We start from the raw sequence: 23,560 nt of genomic DNA on the forward strand, positions 1-23,560 counted from the left end.
AAGAGGTGAAAATATAGATTCCCCAGAATTTTCAGCAAGGAAATCAGTTCTGCTGAAACCTTAATTTTTGTCTTGATTCTGAATGGACTTCCACAATTGTAAGGTAATAGATTTATTTTTTAAAGACTCATGTTGTGGTGATTTGATACAGCAGCAATAGTAAACTAATAGGATAGAATCTAGTGATCTGTTTCAACAAACTCTTTAAGCAATTCTGAAATTTCTTTACCCTATGTAATTTTTATGCAATATTAGGCTTACTACAATCCTCATTCTTCCTTCTTGTATTTTCTTGACTGCCCCTGTCTGTTCGCCATTATATTGTAGCCTAGTGCTGACACAGTCATAGACGTGGCAGCTAAGACTTACTGAGAATGTCTATGTGTAAAGAGTTGCTCTAAGCACCTTATATGACTTAACTCAGACTTTTTATAACCCTGTAAAATAGGTAATATTACTACCCATATATTATAGATGAGGAAACAGATATAGAAAAGATGCCCAGAGCCGAGGTTGGCAGACAGAGTTAGGGCCATCTGTCTACATCAGAAAAGCTAAACATGTTGAATTGAAGCTAGAGTAGGGTCCAGGCTCCAGGAAAAACTGTTTCAAACCAGGGCCTTGAAGATCTGGACAGATGCCAGCAATGGAAGCCTTGATCGAGTCCTAGTTGAAGAGGACAGCAAGAGGCAAGAGGCAAGGCTAGATATCAGGAAGGGAACAGCTCAGAGGCACAATGTCAGTTTCTCACTGAGGATGCAACTCCTACCATTAAATCCACTTTCTATCAATGTGAAAAAGATTTTAAAAATCATAAAAAATAAAATGAGGAAAAGAACACTGAAGTTTGACAGTTTCTTTGACAATTTTTTTTTACTTCTTTCTCTTTTAGATAGTTTGCCTTCTCATTTTACTCCTCTCTGTGTGAGGATGCTATTTTATATACATATGCCTGCGGTGCTAAAAAGGTTTCTTCTTGAGTGTCATCCTAGTGCACTGCTTAGAACCCTTGAGAAGAATTCTGACAACAAATCCAGACTCATCACAAAATAGTGCCACGATCAACTGGTGATGTCTGCTTGAATGAAGCAGCACCACTACTGTCGCTTTTTATCAACTCCATTGTATCTTTCTCCTAACTGCACTCATGGTATTCTTAGAATAGTTAGCTTTCTAGGAACACAGTGAACAGTGCAGGGCTCAGATGTCCCTAATAACTCTTTAGCTAATTTAAACTCTTTCTATATCAAATACAATGCTAGATAATTGAAATTCAAAGAGGTTATATGGCCACAGCCAGTAAGTATGAGAGTCAAGGTAGACAACCAGATCTCATAGTGGGTCTGGATTTAAGAGTAATAAAGGGTTAGTTCCAGGATGGGAATAGATCATCCATTCCTAAAAATGCTATGTGTAGGAACTACCAACTACAGGCTACTAAAATCTCATATCAGAATGGACTCAAGTATGAAGCATAATCAAGCAGCAGGTATAGAGAAGAGCAACAAAAGAACAGTGCTTATGAGCAGGTGCATCAGGCTAGGATCCATTGGGTGATCTTCAGCAAATTACTCAAACTTCCTCTTACTCCATTTCCCCGTAAAGTGGGAATAAAATAAACATTCCCAACTCCACAGTGCTGTATGGGGGATCAGGTGGAGAAGGTTTATAAAGAGCTTGGCACAGGATGTAGCACACAAGTCCTTGATATATGCCAATTATAATTCATCCTAAAGAGAATGTAAAAGGCTCTGCTCCTCACCTGCATATTGGCACAAATGCTAGAATATGTAACCAAAGAGAAATGCGTCTAGAAGAAATACAGGCCAACACAATAAAGCAGTCATATGACAAATTTGAAGATACTTATTCTTTGCAGTTGACCAAGAAAACTTAGGCAGATAATAATGTGTGAAAAGGAATCTGAAAGAAATGAGAAAGGAGCCAAATGTTCCCTCTTATTAATGTCATAAGACCTCAAAACCACCAAAGCCATTTTGGTTATGTTAAGAAGACTATGCCTGGAGTGAAATTTATTAAAAATATCTCAACCACCCCTGAAAAACTGTTTTCCCCTCCCTTCCTGTGCAGTCTCCTAGCTGCCTTTGAATGGAAACCTTCATATAAACAACACTGGAGGGTAATTAATAATGCTTCTTCCACACTTTCCTACACCGTGGTACACCTTGATGATCTTCCATACAGAGATTTGCTAGATGAGAATACTTCACCACCACCACAGTTTTGGTTATTCTTTTTTCTCCTTCCTCAGAGGCAGCCAGCAGAACTTTCTAAAAAGCAGAATTTGTTTGAAAGTCATCACACTTCCTGCAAGCATTTTGACTTCACTAATATCCCTTTAATGTGGGCTGTTGTGCACAGGTGCCTCTGTCCATGAAACCGGAGAAGTATTTCTACCCAAAGAATATTGGAATAAATTGGTGAGAAGTCTTGGCCTTAAAAGAACTAGGAAACAGTAACATGGAGACTATATGGCCAGGCAGTAACTTTGTAATTTGAGAGCCTATTTTCCCTTCATGCTGGCATGTCAGTTGTCACGAGTTTTCTGCATTTTTGACATTTTGTTTTCCTTAATAAAATGAGCCTTTTCATTTGGAATTCTCATCTTCCCATTGATTAGTGATAATGCTATCAGAAGCCTTTTACAACCGTGTAATCTGGGTCAAATATTCACTTCTGTATCAATTTTTGTGCATTATCTTGAGTCCAAGCCACCTTAGAAAGACAAAATCTGCATCAAGTCTGTCTCCAGGGTGCTTGTGAAAATAACTTAGCCTATCCTAGTTCCTGTTAGCTGTCTGCCTTTGATATGAGATCTCTTCTAGCAGGCTTTGTGTAAGGCAAAGTTCTTTCTGGATGCACTCTTTACATTTAAAAAATATGTATTATCAGTGAGCATCAATTATAATGAGGTATTTTTAGTGGGACTTGATGATGTCGAAACCAGGGAATGATGGCCTCTGAGCTGAGATCCTGACAGCTGCATTTTATTAACCCAAGTCAGGGTGTTAAGCAGATTTTCAGACTTGATTGACAGAACCCTTTCAGCACAAACCCTGGAAAACTATTAGGAGGAAGGAATCCCATCGAGGCATTCTGCCTATAATAGTTTTAATACAGAAATGCATTTGATCAGCAGCATGCTGAGCTCATATCATTTCCAGAGTGAGTAGCAATGTGGTTCCAGTGTCATTTACCACAACCAATTATGATACATCGTGACAATATTTAAAACAGAAATAGATCAAGAAAAATGCTGTCTAATGACTGTGGTCTGAGAGACAAAATTCCAGAATTTTTAGTTCTCGTTATCTCGAAGTCAAGATAATGCACAAAAATTGATACAGAAGTAAAGATCTGACCCAGATGACATGGTTGTAAAGAGGCTTCTGATAGCACTGCAACCCATTTATTTCAGAAGAAAAAGCAGGATGGAGAAGAGGGAAGAAAAGAAAAAAAGAGGGGGAAGAGAGGGTGGAGGAGGGCAAAAGATGAAAAAGGAGAAGAGGAGGAAAAGAGGAAGAGGAGGAGATATGCCTTTCAGGGGCAAGAGGTTGAAGGAAAATATAAAAATCAGTATACAACTGCAATTTCCTTACCCTTTGTTTTCGTCACAATTTTTTCCACTGCACAAATCTCCTGAATGTAAGAGTTGGACAGTCTTTTTTAGGCACCAGAGTCACCTCCCAAAATCAGAAATGAATGCATTTTCCAGCCCTCTGCACCGTTCTTGTCCCCCTTAATGCCAATAAGTAAAAATCCCTGTAATGTAAAACATCAGCTATGAAGCCATTGTCGTGTTCAGGAGATGGCAATATTGGCTGATCTCCTGGACCAACGAGGAGATGTCCTTTACTAATGTCTCTTCTTAAAAGAATTGCTATCATTGCTATCTTCAAAATAACCACCACAAATTCAATGGGATGTTATACTGCAAGTACCTGTCCAGGAAATCAAATATCAACTTTTTGTTTTAATAGCTTTATTAAATTATTAGAATATAAAAATAATATGTTCATTGCAAAAAAATAGATAATACAGAAGGCAATGAAAACTAAAGATATTATCCAGAGGCAAGAACTGCATGCATATTCAGAAACAAAAATGTTTTCAGATAATACATACTGTAGCATGATTTGCTTTTTCATCATTCAGCAGTACGCTGTGAATGTTTCCATGTTAATAAATACGGTTCCACATCACATATTTAAAGGTGCAGAATATTATTGTATCATCATTATTTTACATTATCCTTTTCTGAGGAACATTAGGCTCCTCTGCTATCATTTGTTTGTCTCTTAAATAAAATTGCCATAACAGGAAGGAGAATCGCCATGAGTTCAAAGTCAACAGAGAAAGATCCTATCTCAACACCCCCCACACACATACTAAAATATTGTCATAGCATTCCTGTACATCAACAATCCTCAAACTTTAATGTGACAAAGAGTCATTTGGGTTATTTTAAAAATATGGGCGCATAAGCCACACGTGGAGAGATTCTGTTTCTAAAGGAAGGCATAAGATCCAAGAGCTTTCATTTTACGACGAACTACAGGTAAAAATGACACCGGTAGAATTCAAAGGACACTTTGAGAAATACTCAACTTTGCAAAGTTGTATGATGATTTTCTTAAATAAAATTCTATATGCAAGGTTTTCATTTTGACAAAAGCTGTGAGGTGAATTTCAACAATCTACCTTATTTGTAGTTACCTTGTTAATTTTTTAACAAGAATGAATCATTTTTAACAAGAATGAATCATAAAGGTAGGTACATGCTTTATGGTTTGAAGTATGTTCAGGGCACAATGAACAGGGTAAGCCGGTTCAAGGGCCTCAGAATCAGCCCTACGTGTGCACATGGGAGGTATATATTCTACCTACGAAATCGCGTTACTCTCCCACTGGAGGCTGGCCATAGAAGAGTTGAAGGATGAGGTCAAGGCACAAGGTAAGAATGAGAGTGAGCTCCACATCTTGGCTGGAAGCTGGTTTCTGACAGGAGAAAGCTGTCATTTTGCTTAGGAGATTGCTGCCAACAAGGGGTCACCAAATAAGACAACATCATCCCCAAATCCCACTTCAATAAAATTTGCATTTGACTAGCATTGCCTCCCCCCAATTCCTCCCCAGCACATGCATGCACACCCCACACACACACACCATGCACACACAAAACCAGAAAATTGTAAGTTTAAAAATTTGATGATTTTCACACACTGGTATAATCTGCATCCAGATCAAGAAAGAGAGCAGTATCCTGATCGCAGAAGTCACCCAGTACCTGTTTACAGTCACTGTCTTGCCCGAGGGCAACTGCCATCCTGATTTCTAAATTTTATTGGTTTGATTTGTTTTGACATTTATATAAATAGAGTCATACTACAGGTGCTCTTTCTCTTTCAAAAATTTTTAAACTAGATTTTATAGATCATTACTTTAACTTAACACATGGGCAGATATGTTTGTTTTGTCTTGTTTTGGTTTTGGTTTTTTGAGACAGGGTCTTACTATGCAGTTAAGACTGACCTGGAACTCACTATGTAGCCTAGGCTTGTCTCGTACTCACAGTGATCCTCCTGCCTCAGCCTCCCATGTGCTGGGATTACAGCTGTGTACCACCGTGCCTGGCTGAGCAGATATGTAGAAGTGGAGAAATTTTTTTTTAAAGAAAAGATAAAGGAAGACATTTAAAAGCTGATACTTCAAATAAGCCAGGGTCCATTTGTCCCATTAAAATTGGATGGCTTCATTTAAATTGAACCTAGCTAAGTCTCCTGAGGCCCTTGTGCCTCCCTATAGTAAAGTAATAAGGATCCTAAAGGCTGCTTTTCAGAATGCATGACAGACAATTTGAGAGGCAGCGCAATAAAAAAAAAAGATTAGTTTGTCACTATTAAGAACAGAATTCCAACAGAATCATCTCCACTTACCAGCCAAACTATCTCAATGAAGTCATGTAATCTCTCTGGGGCTGTTACTTCTATATCTGTGACATAGGGGGAATATCTCATGGGGTTGTTGTGAAAATGAGATTGCAAATATAATCTGCATACAATAGGTACACCATAAATGTTTATTCTTTTTCTCCCTTCAGAGACTAAACCTTGATTATCCTTCAAATTCTGCCTGAAAAACATAATCTACATAAATATATCTTCAATGGCAACTACTTAAACCATTAATAGTACGTTTTTTTAATCATTTGGAAATCAGGTTGATGATGCAAGATAATTTAAAGCTGTTGACACAGAGTCTTTTTCAGAACTGAGAGACATCATCATTCACTGTTTGGAAAGTTGTTGGCTTCATGTCCCTTATATTTTCTACTTTGCTGGCCTGGCTGTTCATTTATTAATGATTTCCATCATGAAACCCCTGTTATTTCAGCTTTTTGTGATGGCCTAAAAGCTCACTAAAACATCTTTTTCCAACAAGAGCACAGAGCATCCAAATGCCTGTGTTTTCTGAGACATAATCGATTTATTAATGTCCATTATGCCAATCTGCTTATAGTGGCAGTAACAGGCATATCCTTTCTACATTTTCACCAGTACACGTATTAAAATCTCTGACAGATTGCTAATGAGCTGATGTTGGAATTACAGAGTAGTCTGTTATCATTTGTCCATTCACAGTTTCCTCACCAGCCCATCTGTGCTCAGAATGCAGCCACCATGAAGCATGCAGGCTGGGACAGTTTCTCCATTTACACATTTTGCCTTCAGAGGCCTCTGGGAAAGCCTGTCCCTAATTAAAGATTTTAACAAACATATTGCCAGCTCTCTAACACTGTTATTGAACTGCTCTCTTTTGTTAGAAAAGGTGCTGTTTATCAGCAGTTTGTAGATTCAGACATTTAATATGTGTTTCTGTAGCCCAGCAAAATATTTGTGCTTTTAGAACAATTCAATTAGTATGTTACGCATGTATCTACCTGTATGCACAATAAATATACATGGCACACATGCTAACAAAATCCGTTATAGTCATTCATTCTCACAAGGACAGACAAAGAAATATGGTATATTGTGGACACACTTCCCCACAAAACAAGGTGCACTTTACCCTCTAGGGTCAAGACAATTAAGATAAAATGGTCAGATCGAGATCATGGCTCAGATCATTTGAGTCGGGCAAAACACCTTCTACCTAAGATATTTATATAATTAAGGTGCATTGATTTCCCTAGCAAAATGTGCTTAGTGGTGAGGACAGATGTCCCCTTACCCTAAAGTTTTAACTGTGGCTCTCAGTCAGGGCAGATGCAGTTGAGAGATGGTGGGGTTGGGGCAATATAGTCAACAAGGAAGGTTTGCATATTTTCTGTCACTCCACCACCTCACTGAGAATCACTGCACTAGAGATCTAAGGGAACAAGAGACAGGCCAAAAGTAATACCTTGCTGCCCCAGGAAAAGTCTCTTGGATCATTAGTCTTGGAAATGGGTTCATTTTCATTCTCCCCAGCATGAGACTAGAGAAGTGTCTCCCCTCTGGTTATAAGCTATGTAAGATTTTCTACACTAAAGTGATCCCCCTAACAAATATTGGAGACCTAAAGCCGTCACCATTGAGACAAGAATGATATCTCCCAGGGGTTTATCACCTTGGAATTCAGAAGCTGGCTCTAAATGACCCTGACTGAGGACCTGTGAAATGCATTTTCCAGTATGGAAGCTTTGTGCCCACACATTGCTCTAAAATTTTAATGTAGACTTTGATATCTTGCTTTAATCCTTGAATTAAAGTCTTACCAGAAAGTCTGAGGGAGATTCCACAAATTGTATGGCAAGATCCTAGTCCTGAAAAAAATCTGCCCACTTAGAGAGCTGATAAAACCTCCATAAAAACCATACACTCTACCTAGCATCATAGGGTACCAATGTCAACAGCCACATGATTGGCAGTTATAGTGGAGTTTAGAGGCCAGAGACATTGCTTCAAAAGGGAATGAGGAAGTTCTGGTAGAGGAGATAGAACCAATACCAAATTGTTAAAATGCATAGGATGTGGTTGAAAGAAAAGGAGTAGACATTGAGAGAGAGAAAAGCACAGGAAGGAATCACTATTTGGGGGACCTTAAATAGGCTGCTTCAGCCAGAGCAAAAGTTTGTGATGGATACTGGGAAAGCAAAGTTACGAGAGTCAAAACTAAAGATTTGTATTTTATCTTTTGTTGTTGTTAGTGGTTTTTTTAATTTCCTCCTTTTTAAACAGACTTTAAGTTTTACAGCAGTTTTAAGGTAATAGCAAAATTGAGCAGAAAGTAGAAATCTCATATGCTCTTGTCCTCACACATAGCCTCCTCTATCTCCCACCAGTGTGGCACATTTATTACAATTGTCACATTGTCACCCAAAGTCCATAGTTCACATTAATGCTTATGCTTGGTGTTGTACACTCCATGGGTTTTAACAAAACTATAACCAGGTTCAGGGATTAGCTAAGTGTTTCCGGTGCCTGCCTCACAAGCACAAGGGCCCAAGTTTGATCCCTGATACCAACAAAACAAAACAAAACACCAAAACGACATGTTTCCACAATTATAGTATCACACAGAAGGGTCTCACTGACCTCAAAACTCTGTTTTCTCTATTCATCCCTTCCTTCCCCTAATCCCTGGCAATACAACCACTAATCATTTTAGCATGTCCATAGTTTTGCCTTTTCCAGAATGTCATATAGTTGAAATTACAAAGCATGACATCTTTCAGTTATACACATTTAAGTTCCCTCCATTTCATTTCCTGGCTTGATACTTCTTTTTAAGGCTTGAATAAATCTATTGTCTGGATGTACCAGTTTGTTCAACCATTCTCTTACTCAGAGACAATTTGCTGTTTCCAAGTTTGGGCCACTAAAAATATCATGTGCAAATGTTTATGTGAACATAATCTTCCAACTCTCTTGGGTAAATACAAGGAGCACAATTGCTAGATATTATTGGAAAGGTATATTTAGCTCTGTAGTACAAACAAACAAACCAAACAACCAACAAACAACCAAACTACCTTCCAGATGGGTATCCCTATTTTGCATCTCTCTACCTGCAATAAATGAGAGTTTCTGTTGTTCAATATCCTTGTCGGCATTTCGTGTTGTCAGTGTTTCAAACTGTGGCCATTCTGATAGGTGTATTGTGGTAGCTCCTTGTTTAGATTTGCATTTCCTCAGTGACGTGAGATATGGAGCATTTTTTTCCTATGCTTTTTTGGCATCTCTTTATCTTCCTGAACAAGGCTATCTATTCAGGTATTTTGTCCATTTTTAAACTGAGTCATTCGTTTTGTCACTGCTGAGGGGGCTTTTTTGGAGGGGGGCTGTTGTTTGTTTCTGTTTTGTGGTACCCAGGATTAAATCCAGGACCTCTGCACTGGGCTACATCTCCACACTTTTTAAAACAATTGTTTTATTTTGCGACAGGGTCTCACTAAATTGCTCAGGCTGTGAGCTTGTGCTACTCCTCCCTCATCCTCTCAGAGTGTTGGAATTGCAGGCATGTGCCACCACACCCAGCTTCATTGTTGAGTTTTAAGAATTCTTTATATTTTGGACAATAGCCCTTTATCAGATAAATCCTTGCAAAATTTTTCTCCCAGCCTGTAGTTTATCTTCTCATTCTCTTGACATTTTTCACAGAGCAGAACTTTTTAATTTCATTAAATTTTAATTTAATAATTTAAATAATTTTAACTAGAATTACAATTTTTAATAAAGTCCAGCTTATTATTTATTTTATGCATCATGCTTATGGTATTGTATCTAAAAAGTCATTGCCAAACTCCAGGTCATCTAGATTTTTTCCTGTTATCTTCTATGTCCTGGTATTTTTCTAAAATGATCTTGAAAGGGGGGTCGCATGCCCCTTCGGGTGCCCCATCCCAATTAGGCCACTCACGCACCGAGAGGTCTGGCAGGAGATCTTTATTGTAGGGAGGTGAGCAGGAGGCAGGAAGACAGCGAGAGAGCGAAGAGGAAGTGCTGGGGTATTTATAGAGCGGGAGGCCAAGGACTTCTTCCTAGCAGGAATCTTCATTGTCCTATCGCAGTCCATGTTGCTTTTCAATTTTCGCGCCTTGTGGAAGCTCTAGTTTCGTCAGACTGCTGAGGTAATTTCGGGGAGAGAGAAACTTAAAATCGGGGAAGAACCCGGAAGTAAGGTACAAAAATGGCTAGGGGGTTATATATATTAACATGCACAGTCTCCTAACAGATCTTGAGTCTACTACGGTCATACCACCCTGAATGCGCCAGATCTCAGCTAATGTGATCTTGAGATCTCTCTCCTGAGTAGTCATAAACCAAGGTAGCTACTGCCTAGGAGAGGCCTGATCAGGAATAAAGATAGGTTCCAGTGTGTCAGGATACAATGAGAAGTGAAAGTAAAATGCATGAAACAGCAGACAGTTATTACTTAAATGTCCCAAAGAGATTAGGATGCTGACCACAGAGTATTGGGAAGTCTGAAGAAGACAAGGACTCAAATCTTTAAGTGGAGAGTGAGCTAGAAAGAGGATCTGTAGAAATATGCCTTTATTAAAGTCACAACATCATTCCTTTGGCTGCCCTGAAGGAGTTGTGAATTAGCTACTTTAAAGATTTGTTTACATCATCCTTGTGCTGACCATAGGTTTTACTGTGATCAGCAACAGTAAAATGGATTGCGTTTTGAGTCAGTATGGTGAGGAATAAGGAGGCTACATCATGAATCACAATAAAGGGAAGGAGGCTTTGCTGAGCCAAAGATAACTAGGTCAAAGGTTATATAAGATCTCAAACAATTTAAATCAGGCCTAAAAATGGATGCCAAAGCCACATTTAACAAACTTATGATACTCTAGGGGTTTTTAGAGTTTTAGGTTTTATAATTAGGTCTATGAGTTAGTTTTTGAGAAGGGTGTGAGATCTGTGTGTGTATATATATATATATATATTTTTTTTTTTTTAATGTGGATATCCAGTTGTTTCCAGCACCATTTACTATAAGGAATATTTATTTTCTTCTATTTATATTTTCTTTATCAAAAACTAGTTGTCAAAGATAAGCTGACTATGTTTTCTATGGGCCTATTTCTGGACTCTCCATTCTGTTCCACTGATCTGTCTGTCTATTCTTTCGCTGATACCATACTGTACCTTTATAGCAAGTTCTGAATTCAGGATGTGTTGGTCTTCCAACTTGGTTCTTCTTCAATATTGTGTTGGACATTCTAAGTTTTTCCATATAAACTGTAGAATCAACTTCCTGATGACCACACTAAACAAACTGGTAGAATGTTGACTGGGGAAGCATTGAATCTATGGATCACAATGCAAAGAAATAACATGTTGGCAATACTGGTATTCATATCCATGAGCATGCATTATCTCTCCATTTATTTAGTTTTTCTTTGACTTCTTTCATCAGAGTTTTATAGTTTTTTCTTCATATAGAGCTTACACATTTTGTTACAGTTTTGTTATATTTATATGTTTAATATGTCATTTTGGGATTCCTAATGTATATTGTATTGTTTTTAACTTAAAATGTCATTTTTTCATTGTTGGTATATAGAAAAGTAATAGTTGTTTTTTGTTTGAAAAGTTGTTTTTTGTTTTGTTTTGTTTTGGGTTTTAAATTTTTTGAGACAGGCATGTGCCATCATGACCTGTTTGAACTTTTGTGTATTAAACTTGTATTTTGAAACCTCAATATAATGCTTAGTTCCAAGAGGTTTCCTTTTCCAGAACCACTGGTTCTCTAAGATTTTCTGCATAGACAGACAATCATGTTATCTGCAAAGTTTTATTTGTTCCTTTAAAATCTATGTTATCTTTAATTTTATTTCCTTGTCATATTACACTAGCTAAGGCTTACCATAGGATTTTGAAAAATAATGATGAAAGAAAACATCCTTGTCTTGTTCTTGACCTTAGAGGGAAAGCTTCTAGTTTCTTATCATTAAGTATAATATTAGCTGTAAAGGTGTAGGGAAAGTGGGAAGGGTAGGGGAAAGGTAATAAGGGAAAAGAAAAATATATGAAAAAATGAAAACATGGAAATAAAGTGTTTGTAAATGGGGAGGGGAGAAGGGGGTGAAGGGAGGGCAGGGACAAGGGGAAAAAATGAGAACCAAGACCTGTCATGGAAGGTACAAGATCCCAATAATGAATGTAACTGTACTGTATACCTTAAATGTACTAATAAACTCAATTTAAACAATATTAGCTGTAAAATTTTTGTAAATATTCCATATTAATTTTAGGAAGTTTCCCTGTATTTCTATGGTAGTTTATTGTAGGTTTTATCATGAATTGGTACTGAATATTGTCAAAAAATATTTTGGCATCTATTAAGATGATCATGTGAAAAAAAAAGATGATCATGTGATTTTTTTCTTCTTTAGTTTGTTGAAGAGCTATGTTAATTGATTTTCATATATTGAACCAGCCTAGCAAACCTTGGGGTACATTTCATGCCATTATGAGCTATGTATATAGGTAAGTAGATAGGTTATTAGACAGGTGATAGAATAAGTGGACATCTGTGAATGTGTGTATGTGTGTGTATGTGTGCATGTGTGCATTGCTAGGATCAAATACAGGACTTCTCTCATACTAGTAGTCAATTACTCTACCACTGAGCATGACCCAGTCCTGTCTGTACATCACTGGACTTGATTTTTTGCTAATATTTTGTTGAGGATTTTTGCATCTGTTTTCATGAGGTATCAGTCTGTAGTTTTCTTTTCTTGCAATGCCTTTGTTTAGTTTTGTTAAGAGGGTAATGGTGGCCTCATAGAATGAATTAGGAAATAGTCTTACTTCTGCCTCTGAAGGAGATTATAGAGAATTGCTATAATTTATTCCTTAAAAGTCTGGTAGAATTTACTAGTGAACCCATCCAGCCATTGTGATTTCTCTTTGTAAAAGTTTTTATAATTATTGCTTAAATTTCTTTAATAGACATGGGCCTACTTAGATTCTTCTTACAGATAGCCGTGGTAGATTATGTTTTTCAAAGAATTTTCCCATTTTATTTAGGTTAACAAATTTGTGGGCATAGTATCGTTCATAGTCTTCCTTTATTATCCTCTTAATGTTCATGGGGTGAGCAGTGAGTCCTTTCTTTCATTGCTGTTTATTTCTTTTTTTTTTTTCTATGTAGCTCAGGCTGGCCTCAAACTCATGGCAAACCCCCTGTTTCAGCCTCCTTCAGTGGTGGCATGTGCCACCACTCCTGGATGTCTCTTCATTCATTTCTGATATTCATAACTAGTCTCTTTCTTAAAAAAAAAGATATAAAGAAAGATGGCTGGAGATGTAGCTCAATGGTAGAGAACTTACCTATAATGTGCAAGGGAGTGGGTTCAATCCCCAGTACCATAAAAAATAAAGACACCAAGCTTACCAGTTGTCTTGGTCTTTTCAAAGGATCCGCTTTTTATTTCATTAATTTTTCTATTTTAAGAACCTGTAATTTATTGATTTCTGCTCTGGTTTTTTACTGTTGTTTTTCTACTTCTTATGTTGCGTTTCATTTTCTCTTCTATTTTCCCAAAATGAATACTTAAATTATTGATTCTAGATCTTTCTTCATTTTTAGTATCTGCATTCAATGCTATAAATATTCCTTTAAGTAGTATTTTTATTGCATGTCACAAATTTTGATGAGTTGTATTTCCTTTTCATGTAATTTCTTCATTTGATTAAATTATTTTTTAAATGTGGGACTTCTTACCCTCCATAATCATATAAACCAATTCCCCTTTTAAATCCACCCTCACATATCTACATCTATCTTATTGGTTCTATCTCTCTGTGAAGAGCTCAAGTCAATACAGGTAGATTGGTTACCTAGTCTGTGGCCTGGGTTTTAACAGGAAAATGATTTTAAATCATGGTATAATGGCTTTTGGAGCTCAGGCAGCTTGGCAATTCTCCTGTCTTGGCTGGTCTCACAAGTCTGGATGTTGGCTGTTTATAAGCTGATCATAGGTGATCGAGGCTTGGCAACTAAGATGACTTGGATCTAATCAATGGGTCTTTCCTCCTCCAACAGCTGGGCTGGACATGTTTTTCTTTATGCTCAGGGGAGAGGACAAAATTACAAACAGAAATATATAAGTATTTCTTTAAGCTTCTGTTTTTAATATATCGGCTATAATCTCATCAGCTAAAGCAAGTGACCATGACTAAGCTCAGAATCAATTCAGGGAAATAGATCCCACCTGTTTTCAGGAAATTAGTCACAAAGCAAAAGGCAAGAACACATGAAAGGATGAAAAATTAGGACCATAAATGCAACTGGGCCCAGCTCCTTCAGCTGTGATTATGAGCAAAGTATGTAAAATTTGTCATTAAAATGTATCTACCTTTTAGCATGTTGTTTTTATCAAATGAAATGACCCATGTGTATTAGTTAGCATTTCTTTCAGAGAGACACAATGCCTGACACCCACAATTTAAAGGGGGAAACATTTAATTTAGCTCACAGTTTCTGGAGAATTAGTACATGGCTGGTAGGCTCCAAGTCAGAAACAGAAGGTTGTGGCAGAGCAAAGCTGCTTAGTTCATGGTGGCCAGAAAGCAGAGGAGGAGAACAGTGCTGGAGAGCAGCAGGGTAGGGATCATATATGGTCCCCAAGGCCACATCTCCATGTCCCACCCACCCAGACACATGAAAGAGGGTACTTTTCTAAGCTCCTAGGCATTTCTTAATTCAATAAAGTTGACTACTCAGAATTAACAGCCACACATATAGAACACTTAGCATAGTGCCCAGCCCACATAGGTAACTATAAGGCACTATGTTAGCTGCACTGCAGTGACAGAAAAATGAGTTGAAATGCATATGGTGATTTGGCACTGTGGACCTGCACTGAAGTGATACTGATGTGGATGTGAAGAGGTCTAGCCATATTTCAGAGGAACAAAAAAGGATGAATCTTTAGAAATTAGATGTCCATAGACATAAGTAATTAGGATGGTGGTTGTGTCATTGATGGAAGTTGGAAAATCAGGAAGATCATTAGCTTGAGTATGATGGCTAGATGTCCACTCTATCTGGATCTCTAGCTAGCTTCTAATAATTTCATGTAAGGGATGAGGAGAGTGTTCAATGATTTTTCTCAGTATGACACAAAAGAAGGTATTTAATAATCATCCAAACCAGAGTTTTCATTTGAAAAGTCTGCTGTTGCTTACCGTTTCTTCTGTATTGAAGATGAACACTGTAATGAAACGTGGAGAGATGAGTCCCTGCTAGCTTGATTTCCAGGAGAGACATTGATCCAGACCCTGTGACACACAGTGGAGAGATGATTATTCTTACAATCACAATAGAATCTGGGATACAAGGTGCCAAAGGTCAGAGTGATGGAGGAGTTTTTACTCATCTCATGAGTTCAGTTTTTATATCAACTTTCAGTCTGATGGGCATTATTCTCCAGCACTAAAATAATCCCAAATTACAACCCTGAGATATATCCTCAAAGCCCATTAGCTTAAGCAATTGCCAGCCCAACAAAATAGCAATTTTACAATAGCATTGCACAATAGCATTGCACAATAGCATGTATAATGATTTAGTACTGTGAGACGAGGATAAATAAGGAAGACATTTGTTTATGCCTACTTACAACCTTCCTTGTAGGCAAAAGGGGGAAAAAACATCATTCTAAGCCTGTAAAGCCAGCCAGAGCAGGCTCATCAAAAATATGCTTTTGCTTTTGTAGTCAAAGAGTATGAGTTTGCTCTTTCACCTCCTGGCCTGGGTTCCTCTGATATCCATGTAATTTAAATGAGAAAGTTGTTCTAAGAAGTCAACGCATTTCAAAGAACTGACCCTTTTTGGATGTTGAAAGAATCCCCAGTGTTTGCGTTCACTCTTACATGAGGTGGTGTCAGAGTTCTTGAGACACCATTCAGAGAAAAATACCTTAGAAAGCCTAAACAGAAGTTGTTTACCTTGTCATTTTGCTTGTTGTGCAAATGGGCCTTGAAACTGGTGAGAAAATAAGCACATTGCAAGTTCAGTCTAAGTTAAAATTCACCATTGTTATCAAAACCTAACTAGGGTTTTTTCTTTATTCTTTGAGTGGCTTTACTGCCATTATAAATTTTGTAGCAATGACATCCTACCCATAGCATGATCAAATGTGACCCCAAGCTGGTTTGGCTCAGCTTCAAGAGCCACTGGGTTGAGGGCCTTTATTCCCTGTTATTTCTCTCATGAGACTGATTCCTATTAGTTCTTCCATTTACATTTTGCCCCCCAGGAAGTAATTCCTGGTCTTACTGAGAACAGAATCACTCTAGCAACTATGATGGTCACAGAATCATATTTCAAAGTCAAACACTTTCAAATCTGACCTGAATCTCATAAATCTTTACCCTGTCCTAGAGCCACTGCTTTCTTAACTTGCCCACTGGTCTATACTAGGTCAGATATATTGGAGAAAGACCCATCAGAGTTACTCTCCAGACAATCCAATTAAAGAAGACCTCTTTTCCATGTCAGTTTCATCCTTTGATAACAGGCTTCTGTCTTCAAGGTACAGAGTTTTCTGTACTTTCTCAGCTGCTCAACTGAAAATATTCCTTTTCCTTTTCACCTGCCAAATTAGGTTTAAAGAAAGGGTGCCTGGTTCCTGGATCTTAGGAGGGTGTTAATATATCTACTGCTACAGATCCCACTAGAAACATTAACACCTACCTCCTGGCTCCAGAGTGGGTGTTAATGTTCCTGCTGCCAAGACATCTTTCATCCAGGGCCTTTCCTCTAGCCAGAACTCAGCCAGTGCCAAGGCCTGGAGAAGCAAGGCAAACCAGACTGGCATCCTGACAGTGATGATCCTCAGTTGTTGAGCACTAAACCTACAATAGCATCTTTTTAATCACTTCTAAGGCACTTTGAAGCAGAAGACAGTTCCAAAGATTAAGAACATTAAAAAGGTCGGGGATTTAGCTCAATGATGCCGTGCCTACCTGGCACACACAAGGTCCTAAGTTTAATCCCTGGTATCAGAAAAAAAAATTCATTGAAAACATTGCTTCAACAATAATAAATTTAAACAGCATTTCTAATATACCAAAGCACATTCAGGTAAAAATAAAATAGGCCTTTTACTGAAGATTTACTTAACATATACCATTTCTAAGAGACATAACCTAAGAAGTAGGTATTGTTATTTTCCTGTAAAATAAGACTTAGGTTTGGAGCCAGTAAATAGTGGGCACATGTCATGGTGCTGTCTGCTAAGGCCTTGCCTTTAAGCCCAGCTCCTCACTGGACTACTAGGTCCTAACAATAACCATGTGAGAGTGCTAGCAGGACATCCTATTTTATAGGCCAGAAATTTAGGGAATTTTGTCAAAAACAAAAAGTAGAAGACATTGAATTGAGCTGAAGACAACTGAATTCCATACTGTACTTGGTGCTGGACCACAGTGCCCATGATCGCTCCCAAAGTGTGCACTTTCCCAGAGGCTTCTTTATTATGTTATTTTCCAGGAAACACAGATTTGCTAACATCTTAATATGTCAAGCACTGAGTTAGGTCTGAGTATTTTTAAAAAATAATCAGTCACAGAGCACCCCATCAAGTTGTTTACATCCAAGGCAGAAATAACGCAGTTATAAAGAGTAATCATTGCCATCCCAAAAGTACAGGTGATAGTAAATAAAGTTTGAAGGGGGTTGAGATTCATCATTACCAAGGAAAAATAATATGCTTGTATGACTGTGTAGAGGGGACTTATCAGTAAACTGACATCGAAATTCCAGCTTAAAATCCTGATTTCTTTATCTACAAAAATCCAAGGTATTCGACCACAAAGGAGAAGTTTGCAAATGGAATTCTGGTCAAACTAGCCAAACCATTGGTGAGCAAATAGTTGATTAAGTAAAGTTACTAATAAAAGAGTCTAGCTAAAAAAACGAGAATGAGATGACAGAATTATCATCATTTTGCAATTCTCAATGCAGCAGTGGATTTAAGCCCTGATAACTCATAAAAATACACCAGCACCTCTGAAGCAGTCTTGCCAAAAACCTAAACCTAAATTTAAACAAAATTTCGGACCTAACTACTGACCAACAAAAAATACATGGGGCAGAGGACGATGTTAAATGATACCATAAAGATACAATTAGTAATGCTCAGTATGTAGGGAATCCTACAGGACAAAAGAATGAGTTTCTATACCAAATAATTACATGAGAAAAAAAGACCAGAAAGAGGAGCCTGTAGATTAAGAGATTCAAGAGACATACAATCCAATCCAAATAGGTGAAATTTCTTTGGACCCAAATTGGTGGAGTGTAGACACTTTGAAGTCTTGGACACAATCCACATCTAAACATCTGGCCAACTCCTAGCCATTTAATTATCTATTATATGGCCATTAAAACCCCCAATCAGTGGTTCCGCCACCTGCCTTGCAAACACAAGGACCTGCGTTCAATCCCCAGTACCAAGACAAAAACAAAAACAAAAACAAAAAAATCAAATAACCAAAACTTTTAACTTGCCTTTCTGCTATGCTTTAGAAATTGCAATATTTTAAGGGGAAGAAATGAGGGGAGCTATATGTTTCTTACAATATTTTATAATATTTTATATGCTTTTAAAATTATCTTTCAATACAATGGATTGAAGCTAGGGCCTCAAATCTGCTAGGAAAACAAAATACTCTATCATTGAGCTATAAGCCAGCCCTTTCTACATCTCATTTTGAGACATGGTGCTGCTAAGTTGCTCAGGCTAGCTTCAAACTTGCAACCCTCCTGCTTCATCCTTCAGGATAACCATAATCAACATTCTCTAAGAAGCAGAAACAGCCTTAAACCACTCATATATTACATGCTTCAGGAAAACTTACTAATTCTGGGGAAGTCATTTTAAATTATTTTTATAGTGAAAAATTCCTTTATGAATTTGGGAGCATAAATTTGGGTTTGTCTATAGTTTGAGTTTAGAATCTTATATATTGAATTTCTATAAGCAGAGCCTACCTGTAGCTCCTCAGGGACAAGTCTATTCCTGTCCCTCCCACCTGTTATTTCATAGGCCAGAGGCCTAGAGGACTCTTGCTATAATTCTCATGCTATCATTCTCAAATCTTGCAAAAATATCCTCAGAGTGTTTGACATTCATTTGCCCAGTGATTCTGTTCTGTTAGGGCTGTTAGGTTCAGGTTCTGTTAGGACTGGGTCTATTAGGGTGTCCCTTCATTTTAAGGTGAATCCCCCCAACTAATAGCAAGTGCTCACAAGACAATGGAACTATAATCCTTTACTGCAATGCACTTGGCATCCTTGAGCACTCAAGGGGGTAACCTTAATGAGCACAAAATATTCATCTCTAATAAGAACATGCTGTCATAATCACCTCCATGTGATAAATATCCTAGAGGTTTCTCTTTGTTAGGTTAATGCTTTTCCACAAGATAATTTAACCAATTCTCTAAAAATAATCACACGTTCTCAGGCTCCAATATAGTGATATGTTTTTTTTTTAATGTTTTGAATCTTGCCTTAAACAAATCCCATCCAAATAAATGCTCCCTTTTTTAGCTGGCACCAAAGCTTGTGTTGTTCCTTATAATCAAGCTCCCAGTTGGCTAACTCCTCATCTAACAGTATGTCTTCTGATTTCATTTGAGCAAAATTTATCATCCACAAGCAAAGGCAGAAAATGTGTGAATGTCTAAAGCTTATGTAAATTAAGAGGCCATGCATGCTGGTCCTAAAAATAGTAGATAATTATAGGCATTTCTTCCCTATACAATAATTATAGGCCTCCTGTCATCTTTTCTATTCTGTATAAGGTCACAGTAGTATTATACAAAATTTACAGTATATTACAAGTTAAAAACACAATAATTAACAACTGTGCATCTTCAGCACCAGTGATGAATGTTCACAGTAAAAGTTGAAAAAAACAGCATTATTTGTTTTATGTGGACAGTACACACTTAAATTTAATCATCAACTCCCACTACCCAATAGGCAATATTCTCTCACTATTATAATGCTATTTGCCAAGTTCATAGTACACCCTTGGGCTGAATTCATCCTTAACGAAGAGACAGGAAGCCAAATCTCTCATCGTCATCTCAACCAGGTGCACCATATTATTTTAAATTTAATAATTCTGTTGCACATATTGAATGATAATGAGCCAGCTTAGACAAAGTACCAAAGATTATTTTGACCATTATGATCAATGTCTAATTCAGAAAAAAAAGGCTCTCCCTATATAATGTGAGCAGTTTGCTTGGTATGAATTTTTTCCTAACCCCCTCTCCACCAAATCCTGACTCCTGTGCTTATTCATATTATTTGCTGAGGTTGGAAGCTATGGATGTTATACATCAATGAAAAGCAAAAAGTAATTTAATAAAACAAGGTTTATCCTCAGCTCTTAATTATCCATGCTAATGGGAACAAAGAGGCATAGATAATACAAAATGACAAGACAGATTATCATTTCTATTTTGCTTAAGGAAAAAGTCAGAGAGCCATACACCCCCCTTTCACCTTTCCCAGTTCTGTCATGCATTCAGAAATAGTTTTGGAAGGATTAAGATTTGGCAAAAGCTGAACAAGAAAAGGTTGTAAAGGCCCAGAATCCCCTATTATAAAACCTACTGATGATTGCCTGGATCACCCAGATTGCTCAACCGTTTCCTATGTCTAGCTCTGAAGGCTCCTTTTTCTGTTTGTCATGAGAGAGTCCAAGATGATCTCTGTAAATGGGAATGCTCACCCTGAGGACTGTGCCCAATCAAGAGACCAGCATGGGGGTGGGGGGCTAGGAACTAATTAAAAGAGCAACATTTGGCTTTGTGTTTAAAATCAACTGACTGGCTCCGTGGCCATCTTAGCCATTTGTCTCCTAAGTAAAATAGTGTGGAAAGATTAAGAACATAGACACTTTAGTCAGACTTTCTTAGTTCAAATCACAGTATTACTCTTTACTTGTTCTATGACCTTAGACATGGTACTTTTATGCCTCAGTTTCTCATTTATAAAATGCAGAAATACTTATATATTAAAAAGTATATAACTAAGATATATAACCATTGTATTTAAGTGTTCCTTAAACATTGAGAATTACTGTGGCAATTATACAGAGTTCAATCCATTTAGAACCATTACCTTGGGATTTTCTTCATAATAATGTCAAATCCCCATCATCATGAAAGCATTTTTGTCTTTGAGCTGGTCAGTCCTTAAGAGAAATCAAAATATGCTTTCTAGCACAAGTTTTGGCATCAGATAAGTCAGCAACACAGAGGTTCCTCTTCAACCAGGAAGGACCTCTATTTTGAGCTTCAGGCTGCCCTGACGCTGTGCTTGGTTGATGTCTCCCCTTGGATGTGTCTCAGCCCCTACAAACACAATTAAACCCACTGTCCTCTTGCATAAACCCACTTTTCTTGCACCCCTGCATTGACAAATGATACCAGCACAAGAATGCCTCTTTTGCCTAAACTCTGATGCTTAATTAATTGAAAGAACCTTCCAAACATACATTCCTCCCTTCTGCTTTTTCAAGAGCCTCCTTTTCCATTTGGTGAACCATATGGTTTTAGGAAAGTTGACCCAAACCTTTGGAAGCAGAATTTATGACTTAAGCTAAATCAGTCCCATCTTCCTTGCCTCGATAACTAGTTCAGAAATGGCATGAGACTTTAGAGTCAGACTTAAGATTTAGCTGGGAATGTATGAATAAAGGGGTACAAGGAAGAAGCTAGTAGCCTTGAAACTGCTGACAAGCATTTTGGGAGCATGATACAAGTCCTTTAAAATAAAGCATATACATATTGCAGAAGGTAAAGCAGCTGAAAAGAAACCAATCTTCAAGAGACTCAATGGAGCTTTGGCTGAACCCAGCCCTTTCTCCTCATTTTCAGTTACATGAAATGGCAAATTCCTACTTTTTAAGTCAGTCTCTATTACTTAACTAATCAAAAGCATTCCAAATGATTCAGCCAATAGTCCCATCTGTTAAATATCTCTGGAATGTATTCCCTCCTATTTCTTTCATCACCACTCAGACCCAAACTACCATTATTTCCTTATTGGACTATTACAATAGCCTTCTAACTAGTCTTCCTGATTCCTTAGCTGTCCCTCTTTCCACTCTATTCTTCACAGTCAGCATGATCTTTTAGAAAAATTAAATGTGATTAAATTATTTCCCAGCCTAAAGTCCTTTAATGTCTTCTTACTAATATTAGGATTAAGCCCATAACCCAACAGAGCCTTCTAGGTGCTACTTACTTTGCCCCTTCCCTTCCTCTTCATTCTTGTACTATGCCAGTCTCCCTTGATCTTTAAACACCATACATGATTGATTTTTTTGAAGTTTCCTAAAGACACATCTTGCTCTTTTCTGCCTCAGGTCTTTTATGCACGCCATTCCATCTTCCGAAGATGTCCTATCCTCCAACCAATGACACTGTACCACCCCCAACATCCTTTGCCTATCTCACCCTTTGGATCTCAATGGTGTACCTCACAGAATCCTCCAAATTTTTGTCCCTCTGTCACAAGTTCCTAATCTCCTATCCTTCATAGCAGCATCACATTTCTAATTACTTATTCAACTGCCTGCTTCCCCTACATCTATCTCCTTTACCACCTAGCAAGGACAAGTCTAAACAGGAGGAACCCAATTAGTGGGTTTACAAAATAATTGAGATAAGTACAAATTCTGTTACTTTTTAGCCTTTTAACTCTGGGCAAGCTACTTACCTCCTTGTTTCTTCATCTTTAAAAAATGCAAATGTTAATACCTTACAAGGCCGTTTGAGAGTTATATAAAATTTGGGCACATTCCAAATTGTTAATAAACTTGTAGTGTATTATTCAGCGTTCTCCAGAGAAATAAAACCAATAGGAAATTGAGAGAGACAGAAAGAGAGAAAGCCAGAGAGAGAGAGAGACAGAGTCAGACAGAGAGAGAATTTTCTGTGGGAATTGGCTCAAGAAGCCTCATGATCTGTTATCTTAAAGCTGAAAACCAGCAGTGTAATTTAGTCATTTGGCCTGAAGCCTAAAGTCCAACTCCAAAGGCCCAAGAACCTGGGTAGCTGATGGTGTCAGCTGGTAGTTCAAGAACCAGAAGTCCTAGTGTCTGAGGGCAGGAGGATATTTTAGCTCAGAGAGATTGAATTCACATTTCCTACACTTTTTATATTATTCAGGCCCTCAACAGATTGGATAATACCTACCCACAGCAGTGAGGGTGACCTTCTTTACTCAGTCTATTGATTCAAATGCTTATCTCTTTCAGAAACACTTTCACAGACTTACTCACAGTGTTTTACTCGGTACCTGGACATCTCTCAGTCCAATTAAATTGATGCATAAAATTGACCATCACATCTAGGAAGTAGAACATTCCAAGTCTGAGGTCTTCCCAGGTCTCACTGAGTGAAAAAGACAGCTCAGTGAGGTGGGGCATGTCTATGAACGTAACTTCAACCTATTATCTGTTCCATAGTGAATTTATAGACAGAACTTTTTTTTTTTTTTTTTT

At 37.7% G+C, this 23,560-nt stretch overlaps 1 long non-coding RNA gene across 5 annotated transcripts in view; it reads right to left on the reverse strand.

The window, feature by feature from the left end:
• The window catches only part of LOC104855717, a 47,881-nt gene that overhangs the window by 8,040 nt on the left and 16,281 nt on the right, over positions 1-23,560 (reverse strand). For 2 of the 5 annotated variants that reach the window (XR_004515061.1, XR_004515062.1), the window contains exons 3-5: positions 15,213-15,305; positions 11,163-11,324; positions 9,764-10,130 (exon numbers count right to left, since the gene is read on the reverse strand). This is a non-coding gene — a long non-coding RNA (uncharacterized LOC104855717). Of the gene's footprint in view, positions 1-9,763; positions 10,131-11,162; positions 11,325-13,862; positions 14,094-15,212; positions 15,306-23,560 lie in introns of those variants that run through there. The other 3 variants (XR_004515063.1, XR_004515064.1, XR_778453.2) reach the window with 3 other exon arrangements.

Source organism: Fukomys damarensis, unplaced genomic scaffold (assembly GCF_012274545.1).
Source record: "Fukomys damarensis isolate Sample0158 unplaced genomic scaffold, DMR_v1.0_HiC HiC_scaffold_33, whole genome shotgun sequence".
NCBI lineage: Eukaryota > Metazoa > Chordata > Mammalia > Rodentia > Bathyergidae > Fukomys > Fukomys damarensis.